Raw genomic sequence first — 17,075 nt, forward strand, 5'->3', positions numbered from 1 at the left:
AAAAACAAAATCTGTCAGTGAAATATTCAATTCTCTGGCTATTTGTTCGCACACTGAACAATAATTTAGATTACGGATGCTTGCATGTTTTCCAAATATTTCAGCTAATCACTGTCAATTAGCGGGATCTTTCTACACACCTTTTATACTTTTTATACTGAAAACTAGTGAAGGAGGCAGAGAAATAGCAGATAATATAAGCAGTGTGACACCTTTAAACTTTCTGAACAGGAGACATGTTATAAATTAAAATACATAATTCTGGAGGTGAGATAAAAACATCAAGGCTTGGAGGAGTACACTTTATTTCTGTGGAAAGTGGCTGGGCAGGTTGAGCAGGCTTGTAAAAAAAAATTGGACAAAGTCGAGAGGGAATACAAAGTTAAGGGAAATATTATTAAATCTTTACAATTCATTGTTTCAGACACAGTTGGGGGGGGGGACACCAATCAAATCTGAACTCTTGAAAAGTGAATGGTTTGTAATGGGTTGAAATTGAGCTCTGCCCATTTTTCAACGCTACTCCTTTTGGAAGGACGTCAATGCCTTGGTTAAGCTCTGGCAGAGGGCTAATAATCATAGGAACACAGAAAAAGGTCAATCAGCCCCCGCGAGCTAGTTCTACCATTCAATTGTTGATTTGCAGCAGAACGCCATACACCTCTATTTGTATCTTTCCCTTAATACCTACGTTTACCAAAAAAGGAAAATCCACCTCGGATTTAAAATGGACACCTAATTCACAGTCGTTTGTCGTAAAGAGTTCCAAACACCTTTACGACAAACGACTGTGTGCAAATGCTTCCAAACATTTCTCGTGAACACGCAGGCCTTAATTTGCAGACTTTGCACCTTTGTGCTTGAATCCCCAACCAAATGAAACAGTTTACCTTTATCCACCCTGTCTTCAATTTCTACAGAAATAAGGCCTCATTTGTCCGGCCTCGCCTTATAACTAAACCCCTAAAGTCAGTTCTCATTCTTGCAAATCTGTACTGTATTCCCTCCCACTGTACGACACTGTATCCAGATTAAGGTGTGGTTGCTGGATCTGTTCATATTCCACCAAGTGAGATCTAACCTGGGATTTGTTTCACTGCAGCTGTAACTTTTGTGGTATTTTGTGGGATGACAGCATCACTGGTTAAGACAGCAATTATTGCCCATTCTTGGCAGTTCAGAGTCAACCACATTGCAGTCGGTCTGGAGTCACGTACAGGCCAGACCAAGTAAGGATTCCATTTTCCTTCCCTAAACGACATGAGTGAAATTTTACTTGTTGGTTTTTCCTCCTGTAAAAGTCGAGGGCAAAAGGATTATTCGCTCTGTTGGCCATTTCCCGTTGACATTCAGAATTTCACATGTAAGTTTTGTTTTCGTATGGTCTGATCGATCTGCTCACTTAGTGGTCCTCGTTGTACACCAATAATGAGTTGTGGTTTATTATCTTTGAAATACAGGTTAGATAAACATGCAATTTTACAAAACCAGTCTTTCCCTCTCATAGTCCGGGTAATTTTTCAGTTCTGAAATGTCTTTGCGCAGGCACGAGGTTAGAAACCCCGATTACGGCTTGTCGAACTGGAGTTGGACCTGTTCTTCCCACTCCCAAGGTCCATGCTTCTTTGTCCTGAGATTCTCTGCAGTGTGTGTGGGATCTCTCTGATTTGAGCTGACATTATTTTTGGTTTTAATGTGGAGGTGCCAGCAATGAAATGGGGTGGACAATGTCAGAGGTCACACGATACAAAGCTATTGTTCAACAGGTCCAGTTGAAAATAAAATCTTTCGTGTGATTTCTGATCTTCTTTTAGCTAGTCATTCAGATCATGTCCGATCAGAATGGTTTTGTAGCCGTTTGAAGTAACAATGTACTTAGCGTAATTTAAATTCAGTTTCGATCATATAAAGTGTGGCACATAAGCAGTATTTAATATTTTGGTATCATCTTTTTAAATGAACCATCTCAAAAACAGTTCTACTTAAACTCAGATCCATTTTTCAATCCGAAACCTTGTGGCAATGTCTCATCACCAATCCATTCAATGTTCAGTCAAAATGAAGACTTGCATATCTGTCTGGCTTGATTGAATTTGACAGGGAATGCTGCAAGTTTCCTGGTTTACCATCTCAGTTCCATTGAGGAGAAAGTGAGGACTGCAGATGCTAGAGATCAGAGCTGAAAATTTGTTGCTGCAAAAGCGCAGCAGGTCAGGCAGCATCCAAGGAACAGGAGAATCGACGTTTTGGGCATAAGCCCTCCTTCAGGAATGAGGCCTCAGTTCCATTGTCTCATTAACACCAGTTCCATGTAATCAGTCAAGATAATGGGATTGTGTACCTGGGCCTACCCCTACCAACACCAGAATTCATGTTCCAAGTTCACAAAGCTGCTGCTGTAGACACCACTGATACCTACTGCAGACGGTGGAGGTCGATGTTTTGAGCAATCTTCAATAAGCCTTGCTCTTTACCTCAGAAGCCTTCAAGATAACCGCCTGGTCCAGGGTCCACAACGCCGAGCAGGGTGAGACCTGCGCATTTTTGTTCTTTCAGAAGATGGACAGTGGGAGATCAGTGATCAGCAGCTTGAAGGAAGAAGATGGCTCGGTAATGTCCTCTCAAATGACATTCTGAGGATCAACAAATTCTTTTCTGCTGGACTGTACGATACGAAGCCGACTACCATTGCAAATATCCCAGTCATTCCTGCCCACTTTCACAGAGGTCTTAAACGACAGTACCCGGGAGATGCGACAGCAGCCATTCTCCGTGAATGAGCATACAAAGCTTTTGAGTACTCAGAAATGTGTAAAAATCCCAGAAGTCACTGCTTTCCCGCCAAATTGTGGTCAATTCGGTGGAACTTGATTGGCCAGAACCAATGCGCAATGCACAAGAAAAGGTATCTCGCCCTCATCTATAATTAGAAGGACAAGACCTCTTTGTTAATGTTCTCAGTCCAGCATTGCTCACTTATTCATCAATTCTCTTCTTAGATTCAGAACCCAACTTTCTTCATTCTACATGTTGGCAAACAATTCGAATATGTTGTGATCACTGTTCTCCAGTACAATGATATTGTAAAATCATGCTATTGCATTGGTTATGTAATATTTGGAGAAAGCATATTTCATTGCCACGTGCTTACATCTGTGCTCTTGTATCAAGTCAATACTGTGAGACGTAATAATTTAATTCTTTCAAAGTGGTATCTCTGTCCAAATACCGAACACGCATCATAAATAATAAGTTATAAAGGTGAGGTTTCAAAAGTAATTGTATCACTTAATGCATAATTTATTGAGGATCTGGCTGGAAGGGTACCATTCACTTAAAAGCAAACCACGCTTCCAATGTATTCAGATCGCACCAGGCCCAGAACCCTCACCAATAACTGGAATGTCCGAAGCTCTTCCCCTTCGAACCAATATTTCCAGCCACACATACAAGAATCAAATGAGCACTTGGAGTAACCCAAGGATCAGCTTTTTCATTTCTTGCCTGATTTGCTCAATTCTACTTTCGGAAACTCAGAGCTTTTCCTCCTGGTAACAATTGTGAAGAGGTCAGCCAAGTGGACCTCATCGCATTTGACTTCCCTGATTGTGGCTGTTAAATGTGTCCCAATCAGTGAGCCCTTGCTGACATAAAAAGGGTGAATGTCATGGATATGGAGATGTTGAATGCCTAAGTCAGTGAGAGACTATTGTCACAGGCTGTGCTTATGTAAATGAGGAATGATTAATGTTGGATTCTGACCTCTGAAGGACTATTTCACCACCTAACATTGTTGATGCCAATGTTGACCAGGACCTGTGGCTCTTCATTTTCTACACTTTCCCGCTCCTTGGTTTTCAAGGCAATAAGGAAACTGCTGACATTGAATGGACAGAAAGGCTCGTTGATGTCTCTTGATTTCAGACTAGCATCTATACATTTATCAAATGGTCTGAAATCTTTCTAAGGCTGAAGTGAAGCAACAATGCCTGACTTTTCAATACATTTTGTTGCACAAACCAGTTTCTTTTCTTTCACTCACAGAACCTGTCCTTCCCCTTTTCAACGTTCCTATGTTCGCTTTGTCTTCTACTTCCCCACCTAACATTGTGTTATCAGCAAAAGTAGCAGATGATCTCATCTTCTCAGTCATTGATAGAGATTGTAAATATTGTGCCTCAAGTAATGGTACTTGCGATAACTCACTAATACCAGCCTGACAACAAGAAAATGATATATTTATTCTTCTCTCTGTTTTCTCTCCTTTAGCAGTCCTCACACCAAATCCCATTTCCCCATCAATACAGGGCACGTTGCCAATTCTTCACAAAACTCACGAACATTAACAAAATTGATTCCCGTTCAAACATTTCTGGAATTTGACATATCTGCATCCTTGTGTGTGCAAATCCCTCCATGGCCTCACCTCTCCATCTCCCTTCAAAGATTTCCATCAAATGTCAGTCATCTACTTTAGGTTTCTTCACAGTCAATACACTGCAGGGAGCAGAGAATGACTCTCCCTCAACTGCTGCTCTACAGATCTTGTGTGTCTCAGAGTCAGCTCTAGAACATAACTTATCCAAGTAGGCGGATGTGTACTTATTGGAGCTTATGAAACCATTGATGATTTTTTTCAGTACGTTATTTTACGCGTTTCAAATAATACCTGAACTGGAGAAGAGGTATTCGTTTGGGACACTTTATCCATGCAAGGTGAAGAATTCTATTCCGTTGCATTTGTTAAGACCTACAATGTGTCGACTCCGGTAACCAGCTATTTTCCTTTCATGCTACAGCTGCTAATTATCAGGGAAGCCACGAACCAGTGTTGAGGAGAACATTTCTCAGAGAAACTCTCAACAGGAAATTAATTTCCAAATGTCAACGTCAAGTTAGTAACGATATGATATAAAATAAGATTTCCAAGTTGGATGGATAGAGTTGGGATGTCAATGCTAGTAAATAGTGTGCCACAATGACTGATTGAATAACCTGCTGCCTCACAGCGCCAGTGGTGCGTCTGTGTTGGATACCCTTTGCAGGGTCAGTGTGGACTCGATGGGCCGATTAACTTGCTTCCATACGGTAGAGATTCCAATAAATTACTCAATATGCATGTACCCATGTTTGATATTGACCGGTTGGAATTTGAATCACCGAATAAACCTCAGTTCTAAAAATGAACGGTCACAACTGGGAGTTAACACACCGCTGTCACCTGTTTGTTCAAATTATTAAATAAACGAATTGAACCACGTTGTCATGTCATTGTCCCCCAGAGATGTCAGGAGGCATAAATGAAAGACTTCGGGATTATATCACCTAGGAATTTCGTACAGAAAGATTGCTTGTACAAAGAAATTCTTGCTGAAAATGACGTTTTCAATTTATCAGATGTGGAAATCTTTTACACGAACCTTCCGATTGTAACAATTCCTGGTGAGTGAGTTACACGTCTGACAATGTCTGAGTCTTTCTGAGGATTCATGCTATTACTCAGAATGATGCATGCGCAGTAATCGCACACTCTGTCGGAATTGCCCAGGAAATTAAATTTACCGTGGTGTAATGATTCATCTCTTCTGGCAAGCCAGTACAAATGTCAACTTCAATCGGAGACTACGTTGAATTGCGATGAAATTAAGGAAACGAGTCTCTTCGAATAATTATATACAGTGGCATTTTTATGTAGAGAATAGAAAAAACATTTCTGGAGAGATTTCTTTTCTGGTTTTTGAGCGAATAAGCTGTGTGCTGCACTGTCCTGTTCAATGTTAACATTGAACTTCGAGGTATTCCTGTAACCACGCCATTTGTTTCAAAACCGTTTTTTGAAGTCTGGCCGTGGGTTGCATGGCTTTGTGCACGATTCCACATTGTTTTTTTTAAAATATTGTTTATAACCCAGCATGGTATCAATGGTTCCTCAAAGATTTGCTGGAGAGTTCAGCAATATGAGATGCAGAGTAAAACGCTTAACTTTTATAATTTTTCTCATTTATTTCAGTCTTTTTCATTTCCTAAAACTGGGTAGATGCACAAACCTGTGCTGATGAGAAGGGGATGTGAAATTTAGTCCGTTTTCTTACCTTGGAGTGAAAATTTCTGTTCATCCGAGACAGATTTGTTGGGAGAAAAGATGCTGTGAAGAGATTACTGAACGTGGAGTACATTCACAATTATCTTTGTGGTAATTCCAGAAAGAAGTTCACTGCAGCTTCACTTTAAAAGTGGCAGGCACAAGTCATTTGAACAAATGGTAGATCCACGGAATCTGGTGTGAATATTACACGAGGTGCATTTTCGTTGGACCGACAGGGCAGTTGTACAATATGATATAAGCTGCTTTCTTTCGTTTCATCTATGCATTGTTTTGAGGTTAATGAGAATTATACACTTACTGTATATTCATTGTCTTTGAATCTGTGTTATAAGTGCAGAGTTTGCTTTCTGATATTTTATCATTTCTTTTGTAACAAACTTTGATTTTGACGTGGGCGCAATATTTGCAGCATTTTGCGTTTACTATTCAGCAAGAGATCACTTTGTTGAATGAAAAGACATAAGATTATAATCCATCAAGCAGGATTTCGTTCTGGGGGTCTGGCTTGTTTTGTAATTAATCAGTTGGTATCAGAACAGAAGTGAGGCTACTAAACACATAGTCTAACTCCCGAGGAACTGATTAACTGACATCACACTTCAATCAGGCTATGCCCCAACTATACCTCTCCAGATCCATTTTACACTACCGACCTTGATCAGACATCTAGACTTTGATGAAATTGCATATTACACCTCCCAAATTAGGAATCGCTCACTCTGCACCACAGCTAACGCAAAACAAATTCCCTCCCCCCGCTCGACTTGTAGCACTGGAACGACCTGAGATACTGGGTGGCTCACATCTATGGTTATGTGAACAGTAGTTGGTCACCACTAGCAGTGAGGACAGAATTGCACTGAGGTAGTATCGAAGAGATTTACAAAAATGTTGCCTTTATGTGGAAATTACTGTATCGTTAAGGAAAGATGGATAGTGTTTGTGTCATTTTCCCCTGAACAGAGGCGAATGAGAGGTGATCTGATTGAAGTCATCAAAATAATCAGGATCCGAGAAGGAGACCTATCACGCCGAACACAGGACCATTTATCAGAAGAAACAGAGTAAGACAAATTGCTGGAAGGATTATAGGGTACATGAGACCGACCGTTTCTTCCAAAAGGTGATGGGCGTCTTGAACTCGTTGCCCAGTTTCGCTGGGGGCTTGAGGAATCAAACCACACCTCATTTAAAGGGAACCTGGATCTGTACCTGAAATGAACTAACTTTCAAATCCGTGGACCAGGTGCTGGAAAGTACGACCAAAACAGAAGCTCATTCATTCTGTTGATGCAGACATGAAAAACGTATTTCAGTGACATAGCTTTCCTGCAGTTCTATGGGATTGTAGAAAGGCTGTGGAGTGTTAAAATGAATTCACTTGGTGGGCTGAATGGACTATTTCTAAGCTATGCATTTCTGGCAGTTTTCAAGGATCATTGGAACACTGTGGAGTGTTAAAGTGAATTCCAGAGTGCTATGAAAACCTTCCATTTGTTCCTTGAAGAAGTGTTTGTATCTCTATAGATTTTACAATGCAAAAAGTAATTCTTGCGGAGGAATGATTTTTAATTATGTTTAGAAATCAAGAATTAATCAATTAGATTATTACATCAGATTATTACGTTAATATTTCTTAGCTTGTTTAGTTATTCTCATTATTAAGACATTTTTTTGAAGGAAGTGTTGTGAAAGGTTGCACTGTTTTTGACCTGCTGGGTCGTTACATTATCACTTGAAATGTTAATTGCCCCTGACACAATCAGAGCACAACAGTGAGTCAGAAACTAGATTTTCTTATGTTGAATCTTAATTTACATGGATTGGAGCACTGCATTTATTAATTGCAGTTTTGAACTATGAGTTTTGTTTTGCATTATGTACTTTATTCATAAAATACCAACAAGCACATTCCAAAGCAACTGGAGTCAGATAATACAGAGAATGCAATAACAAATTCACATTTCCCCATTTGAATTTTGCATTGTTTGCTAACTGAATATCCATTTAAATTTCGCACATTTACTAAACATGGCAATGAATTGTTGATTTTCGATGACAAGCTTTGTGGGGCTTAGCCACTGTGTTCCTTGCTGGACCCCTTGCTCAGATACTTGGATCAAAAATAGTCTCAGGTGAGGTGCCGGACGACTGGACATTGACTAAAGTGGATCGACTATATCAGAAAGGTGCCAAGGGAAATCCAGGGTACTATAGATTGGTGAGCCTCACATTAGTGGTTGCGAAGTTGTTGGAGGGATGCTGAAGGACAAGATTTCTATGTATTTGATAATTAAGGACTGATAATTAAGGACTGATAGAAACGTGGCGTGGTGCGTGCGAAATCATGTCTCACTAACTTGATTGAATTTTTTGAAGAAGCAAAGAAGAGGATTCATGAGAGCAAAGTGATAGGCGTGATCGATGTGGACTTCAGTTCGGCGTTCGACAAGTTTTTTGTGTGATAGACTGCTTAGCAAGGGAAGATCACATGGAATACAGGATGACCAAGCCATTTGCATACAGGATTGTGCATGTGTGAATAACTGACTGAGGATGTGATGGTGGCTTATGCGATTACTACATTTAAAACATGCATGAATGATTAAAGAAATAGAAAGGGTTTAGATGTATTTGGGACAAATGGGACTAGATTAAGTTGGGATATCTAGTCGGCATGCGTGATTTCGGCAAAAGGGTCTGTTTCCATGCTATACATCTCAATGACTCTAACTATGCCCTGTAATGTGAAGGAGAGTCCCACAAATGTTTCATAGTAGATGAATATCAACAAGTTAAATCTCAATTCTCTATTCAAAATTAATCCCTGACTTCTGTTTGAAATGATAGGGTCTTGTGCAAGAGAAAACTGAGATGATATTCTGAGTTCAGTGAAACATGTTCAGGTGAAAGTATTCTGATGAAGAGCAATTGCATTAACTCTGTTTCTGTCTCGACAGGTATAGCCAGACTTGTCGAGTTTCGCCACTTTTTTCAGATTCTTTTTCATGTTTTCAGCATTCAAATCCCTTATTTTTATTTCATTAAAATGGTTCACTTCCCAACCTGCCTCCCTGAAGTGCTTCTCAGAATCATAGAAATAGACTAGACAGAATATTTCATTTGGACAATTAAGTTTGTGCCACACAAAATCTACAATCGCCCTAGCTTCCAGCACTGTGCTCGTAGCCTCGAATGTTATGAAGTTTCAAGTGTTCATCCAAGTAATTTTAAAGTTTGTGAGGTTTCCTGCTTCCACTACCTTCCCAGGCACTGAATTACCAGAGCCCCACCATGTTTTGGGTGAACACTTCTTCCTCAGATTCCCTCTAACCCACGTCCCTTTCATCTCACAAATTACGCCACCATGGCAATTTCTGATTTCTGATTAGAGTGGTGCTGGAAAAGCACAGCAGTTCAGGCAGCATCCGATGAGCAGTAAAATCGACGTTTTGGGCAAAAGCCCTTCATCAGGTTTTTACCTAATTTCTGATTTCCATTTTACCTTCTCTTTTAGTTAATTTCCTGGTGATTTTGATTCTAGCACGTGGAAAATGCAGCCTCTCCAACTGCACAATACGCTGCCTGTTGGCTATGGCAATGTCGGATCTACTATTCATTCTCACACACATCATATTGTGGCGACTCAAATACTTATACTTCCCAAACTGTTTCCTGAACATCACCCCTGTGTGCAGTGTTGTCTCTGCCTTGGCTCATACAGCGGCAGATTGTTCCGTCTGGTTCACTGTCCTTTTCTCCTTTGATCGCTTTGTCGCCATTTGCTGCCTGGAAATGAAGAGGAAATGTTGGACAGAGAAAGCCTTGGCCGTGACTCTGGCTGCAACCGGCATTCTGCTCTTTTCAAAGGACATTCTCTTTTATTTTCGGTATAAACCTTGGAGGATAGTTGACAATGTTCCAAGATACTGCAATATAAAGTCAAGTTATTTTACTGATCCCAGGTGGCTGGGATTTAGGTGGTTTGGTTATATTTTAACCCCTTTCATCCCATTCATGTTAATTCTGTTGATGAACACTCTGACGGTCAAGTACATTTTGGTGGCCAGTCGAGTCCGCAAGAGCCTGAGGGGTCAGAGGACGGGAGAGAGTCACAAAGAGGCAGAGATGGAGACCCGGAGGAGGTCAGTTATTTCCCTCTTCACCATATCCATCAGCTTCATAATTTTGTGGTTAGTGTACGGTGCAAACATCTTATACTTTCACATTAAAGGAGAAGATCGTTGGAGGAACAGGCTTACAATCCGGTTTACGTTTGTTGCAGAAATGCTGAAGGATTTCGGCTGCAGCACAAACACATTATTTTATGCAGTGACACTGCCCAAGTTCAGAGAGAAGTTCAGGAATGCATTGCACCAATTGCTCACGTAAGTTCTTCACCTAGTCATACAGCAGAACAGCTGAAAGAGGTCCGTTGACACCCGCAGTACTCTCATTGAAGGAATTGCATGTGTACGCCCAGGATTCCATCAGTATAATCACATGGATCTCAGTATGACACCCAGGGATTGATGGGGATGGGGGAAGCAGAATGCGTCACCATTGACCACGCTCAGGAACACTATGCTGTCTCTGATTGACTGACAGATTGACACCGATGGGGATACATCGTCAATTAGCAAGAGCAGGCTATTCAGCTCTCCTTTCAGCGATGTTTTTGGGAATGCTATTCAGTCTGTATGAGAGTGTTTCCGTGAAATTGAGTGCCTTTATGTGTGTGTACATTTCTGTGCCTGTGTGATTGTCTGCCTGTGTCTGTTTTGCACACAGACAACTGTTGTTTTTGTGCCTGTGTGTGTGCTGTTTGTGCAGTTACCTTCCGATGACTTTGTAGTTGTGGGGGTGTATGGATGTGTGGGTGTTACTGTGAGCATATTGCGATTGTTCTGTGATTTCAGATGTGTGCGTCTCTGAGTGTCAGTGTATTATTTTGGGAGTGTGGAGTGTGTCTCTGACTGACTGTGTGTTTAAACAAGTGAGTGGGTTGTTGAGACTTTGTTTCGCTGTCTGACAGCGTGTCAAGATCTTTGTGTGCCCCCAGCAGGATCATTTTGTACCTCTCTGCGGAACCGATTCTTTGTTTTTGAGTGTCGCTCTTTGTCTATTTCTGATTGTAGTTGTGGTTCAGTAAATGTATTTGAATGCACTTGTGTGTGTATGTAATAGACGTTTCTGTCAGATCCCACACGTTTGTGTGTAAAGCCACTCACTCTGAGTACATTTCTACACGCACCTGAGGCTGTGCCTCTGATTTGGTGTCTGTGCAGAGATGTGTTCCTGTATCATTGCATGACTGTTTTTGTCTGTTTGCAATGTGTGTGCATTCTGTCTGCACATGAGCGTGTTCCGATATGTCATTATATCTCTGTTTTTCTGTGTATTTGTGCGTGTGCATGCAGAGGCATGCGTAAGTAGGTGTGTTCCATTTCTGCACTCTATTGTATTCCTCTATGCGTTACGATGGTGTGGGAATGTTTCTGTAGTCTTTGTGAAGGTGCGATCCGACATTTCAGTTTGACCGTGTTATTGTGCCAGTGATTGTGTGTGTGTGAGAGAGAGAGAGAGAGAGAGATATGGGATTTGGGTGTGCGTGTGGGGGGTGCGTGTGTGAGGATGTGGGTGTGTTTCTGTGTACCTCTGGGTGTGGTTATGGTTCTGACTGATCATGAAATTCCCGATCCTAAAGAAGGATAAACGCACCCTTCAGCAGATAACGGTGCACAGATTGCTCTCAATGGCGTATTTCTGACAATCTGGGAAATATCTAAATATCATATCTGTTCCTACTGCAACCTGAAAGTTGAACTGTTATTTCATTTAAAACAGCTAGTCTAATTAACGAAATAAGACAGGGGAGTATTCAATGAAAAGCATTGAATACTGCGTCTTTAATCCTTGTTTGAAACAAGAATGCAATATGTATTTTCATGCTGGAGTTGTTTGTGTCCATATATAAATATTGTTATATATTGGATCATTTGGACATACAATGTCAGAGCTGCATTAGGCCATTCAGCCCATCGAGTCAGTTGTCCATTTGATCATGAATGGTCTGTTTTTCAATTCTATTCTCCTGCCTTCTCCCCAAAACGTTTGAACACCTTACCAGTCAAAAACTCATATAAATCTATTTTAAAATGCATTTTAAAATGCAGGCAACGACCTATCAAAGATGGTAGTCCAAACCCTAACCATTCTAGGAATGATGTAGTTTGTCTAAACTCTCGGTTTTAAATAAAACAGAATTTATTTTCATAGTACTGAATGAAACACAAACAAAACAAAAGACCAGAATTCAATTTAAATTAACTTTTCTTTCAAAAATGCGACAGACTACTCCAACTTAAGGAATGTTCCAAATTCCTGCAACAATCCTCATAAACACACTTTGGCAAAACAGGAATAATCAAACACAGGACCTTACATAAGAAATGTCAGAGAGATATTCAGCATTGAACAACTTCTTCCATGTACATGTTCCTTTTGGCAGCAGTCTAAAAAAACTGACTGCTTACTAACAAGCCAACCAAAACCAAAACCGAGAAAAGCTGAGCTGGCAAATCAGCCTACACCCCTTTCATTATTTTTTACACTTGAAAGCCTTTCGTCTGAGGCAACGTCTGTTAGCTATCATCAAATTAGCCCCACAACTCATCGAAACTAGACATCACTCATCATCTGCGTTGATGACAATGCTAAAAACAAAGGACAACACGACCTTGTAAAAGAATCAGCATCACTATTCCTCCCCCTTACAAAAATATGAAATATCAAATATCCAATGATGGCTTCATTTTAAAATCCTTTTATGTTAAACTGTCAGTGAGCTGCAACACATATGTACATTACACTGGCAATAATGATGCAAACATGCACTACTCTTTCTGTTTCAGTCTGTTTTACTCCGTCCACAGAATGCCCGTTTCTCATTCAAGCCTTGACAATGCGTCAGCAATTACGTTTGCCCATTCTGGCACATAGACAACTTTCAAATTGAATGTCTGTGAGAAGAAGCTCGAACCAAAATGTCTGAAATTTTTGTCCTTACATTTCTCCACAAACTGCGATGGGTCATGATCAATTTATATGATTGACCGAGACACTTTACTGGTTACATAAAAGTTGAAATGTTTCAAAGCCAACAACAAGCGTGAAGTGTCCTTCGCAATTGTCGAATATGTCTGCTGATGCGTGTTCAGTCTGCTGCTGAAATACCTGATTGGTCTTTCGACTTTCTCGTTATCTTCCTGGAAGGGCACAGTACGAACATTAAGATCACTGGCCACTTTGAATGGCTTTGTGTAATTAGTCAAAGTGTGAAACCCGTCCAAACGATCATATATCCCAATCCCATCTCGTCCCACCTGCCAGCACCAGACCCGTATCTCTGTAAACCCTGACTATTCATATACCCATCCAAATGCTTCGTGAATATTGTAATTGTACCAGCCTCCAACATTTCTTCTGGCAGCTGACCCCAGGGAAAAGACTTGGTCTATCTGTCCTATACATGCCCCTTATGATTTCTTTTAAACCTCCATAAGGTAACTCCTCAACGTCTAACGCTCCATTGAGCCTAGCCTGTTCAGCTTCTCCCTACAGCTCAAATCCTCCAACACGGGCAACATCCTTGTAAACGTTTTCTGAAACCTTTCTGTTTCACAGAATCTTTCCGATAGGAAGGAGACCAGAATTGCACGCAATATTCCAACAGTGGCCGAACCAATGCCCTGTACATCCGCAATATGACCTCTTAACTCCTGTACTCAATATTCTGACCAATAAAAGAAAGCACACCAAAAACAATCCTCCACCACCACCCTCTGTCTTCTACTTTGAGCCAGTTCTATATCCAAATGGCTAGTTCTCCCTGTATTACGTGAGATCTTACCTTGCTAACCGCTCTCCCATTTGGGAGCCTTGTCAAATGCATTACTGAAGTTCATTTAGATCACATCTGCTAATCTGCCCTCACCAATCCTCTTTTTCACTTTTTCACTTTCCCACGCACAAAGCAACGTTGACTATCCCGAATCAGGCCTCTCCTTTCCAAATACATGCAGATCCTGTCCCTCAGGATTCCCTCCAACAACTTGCCCACCACCGACTTCAGGCTCAATGGCCTATAGTTCCCTGGCTTGTCTTACCAAACTTCTTGAACGCTGGCACCACGTTAGCCAATCTCCAGTTTTCTGGCACCTCACCTGTGACTATCGATGATACAAATATCTCAGCAAGAGGCCCAGCAATCACTTCACTAGCTTCCCACAGAGTTCTGGGCTTCACCTGATCAGGACCTGGGGATTTCTCCACCTTTATGCGTTTCAAGACATCCAGCACATCATCCTCCGTAATATGGACATTTTGAAAGGAATCACCATCTATTTCCCTACATTCTATGTCTTCCATCCATTTTTCCACAGTAAATACTAATGCAAATACTCGTTTAGTATCTCCCCTATTTTCTGCAGCTCCACGTCAAGTCCGCCCTGCTGATCTTTGAAGGGACCAATTCTCGCCCCAGCTACCCTTTGTACTGAACGTATTTGTAGAAACCCCTTGGATTCTCCTTAATTCTTTTTTGACAAAGCTATCTCATGACCCCTTGTCTCCCTCCTGATTTCCCTCTTAAGTATACTCCTACTGCCTTTATACTCTTCTAAGTATTCACTCGATCTATACTGTCTATACCTTACATATGCTTCTTACTTTTTGTTAACCAAACACTCAATTTCTTTCGTCATCCAGCATTCCCTGTACCTACCAGCCTCTCCTTTCACCCGAAAAGGAATCTAATTTCTCTGGATTCTCGTGATCTCATTCCTGAAGGCTTTCCATTTTCCGGCTGTCCCTTTACCTGCGAACATCTGCCCCCAATCAGCTTTTGAAAATTCTTGCCTAATCCCGTCAAAACTGCCCATTCTCCATTTCAGAACTTAAACTTTTAGATCTGGTCTATCCTTTTTCATTACTCTTTTAAATCTAATAGAATTGAGGTCGCTGGCCCCAAAGTGCGCTCCCCCCCCCCCCCCCCCCCGCGCCTCACTGACACCTCAGTCACATCCCCTGCCTTATTTCCCAAGAGTCGGTCAAGTTTTGCATCTTCACTAGTAGATACATACACATTCTGAATCAGAACATTTTCTTTTACACACATAACAAATTCGTCTCCATTTAAACCCTTAACAGTATAGCATTCCCAGTCTGTGTTTGGAAAGTTAAAATTCCCTACCATAACCATCCTATTATTCTTAAAATTGCTGACATCTCCTTCCAAATTTGTTTCTCAATTTCGCTCTTACTACTGGGGGTCTATAATACAATCCCAATAAGGTTTTCATCGTTTTCTTACTTCTCAGCTCTACCCAAATAACTTCCCTGGATGTATTTCCAGGAATATCCTCCCTCAGCACAGATGTAATGCTATCCCTAATCAAAAACGCCGCTCTCCCTCCTCTTTTGTATCACTTTCTATCTTTCCTGTAGCATTTGTATCCTAAAACATTAAGCTGCCAGGCCTGCCCATCCCTGAGCCATGTTTCTGTAATTGCTATGATATCCCAGTCCCATGTTTCTAAAATGTTGCATGACTAATACTGTGGCAAAGGTGAGCACAACTTTCAGGCTGTCAACTGACTTCTGACGGTTGGCTGTATTTTAACATTTCTTACCTTTCTTCTATAATTCAGCGAATGGAGCATACATATTACTAAAATTTGGTAACAATTTCCATATGTCAGCCAAAGCGACAGTAATAACTCCTTCACATCAGTACCATTTTCTCTGGAAGGTAACTCAATAATTTTCCCCAATGTTTGACAACTTCTTCATTGTCCAATTGAATGTGAGGAATGTCCAATTCATAATTCCTCTGAACTTGTTTCATTACTCAGTGTTATGTTCAATAGCACAGCGTCCATTGGCTTTCCTCCAATTGCATTTTCTTACAATTCGGCGCTAAAACATTCTGCTAATTAGGTAGATTCTACTATTTACCAAAAAAAACTTAAAGTCTAAAAGTCAATATGAAACAACTATTTGTAACCCTGAGCCTCCTCTCTCTTAAAGATTGTTTATCAACCTCCCACTCTATAACAATACACTGATCGAATAAAGCCTCTATTAAGTTTACATCAACTTACATTTCAAAAGCAGCCAGTGGCTGTCCTCTCCGCCATCAATTTTTCTCCGTTTGTAGATCTCCATGGGTTGTCTTCAGTCTTATGTAACAAAGATGTTTCACATTAAAAATGTGTATTTTACAGAGAATGTGGTGAGTAGCAGTCTTTTAGTTGCAGTTGGCGCTCTTTCTGACCAACGGTCCAAACTTCCTTTTTTCTGACCTCAAACATCGGATCGTCTCATTGGTTCAATGCAGTAAAACGAGCAAAATTTAAATTCGATTGGGTTTTCGTATCCTAAGGCATAATTTAAACTGATTGTTTTAATTCAAATGGTAGTCAAAACAACTGAGATATCTAGTTTTTGGCAACCTTACATATTTTCAACTTTCCATTACATAATGAGACTGCAAGTCAGTAACATGACAGTTGAAAATGTGTTGCTGAAAAAGCGCAGCAGGTCAGGCAGCATCCAAGGAACAGGAGAATCGACCTGCTGCGCTTTTCCAGCATCACATTTTCAGCTCTGATCTCCAGCATCTGCAGCCCTCACTTTCTCCAGTAACACAACAGTTGCCTGCAAACTCTGACTGCCAAAATAGCCTTCACTGTCTCTTAAAGATACAGCAATCATCTTCAACTTTATAACTTTCGTCACATGACACACTTTGTGAAAGACTCTCTGTGGAGTTCTTATCAAATAGTTCACCTCACTCATAATCATTTCGCCTTGGTAAGGTGCACTAAACGTTGATTTAAAAGGTTCACCCATCACTAAAAGTAACCCTACATCTTATCTGTGAAAACAAAATTGTGAGTTTTTGATC

Source organism: Chiloscyllium plagiosum, unplaced genomic scaffold, assembly GCF_037043375.1.
Source record: "Chiloscyllium plagiosum isolate Xiang-an unplaced genomic scaffold, Cpla_swu_hap1 HiC_scaffold_40, whole genome shotgun sequence".
Taxonomy (NCBI): domain Eukaryota; kingdom Metazoa; phylum Chordata; class Chondrichthyes; order Orectolobiformes; family Hemiscylliidae; genus Chiloscyllium; species Chiloscyllium plagiosum.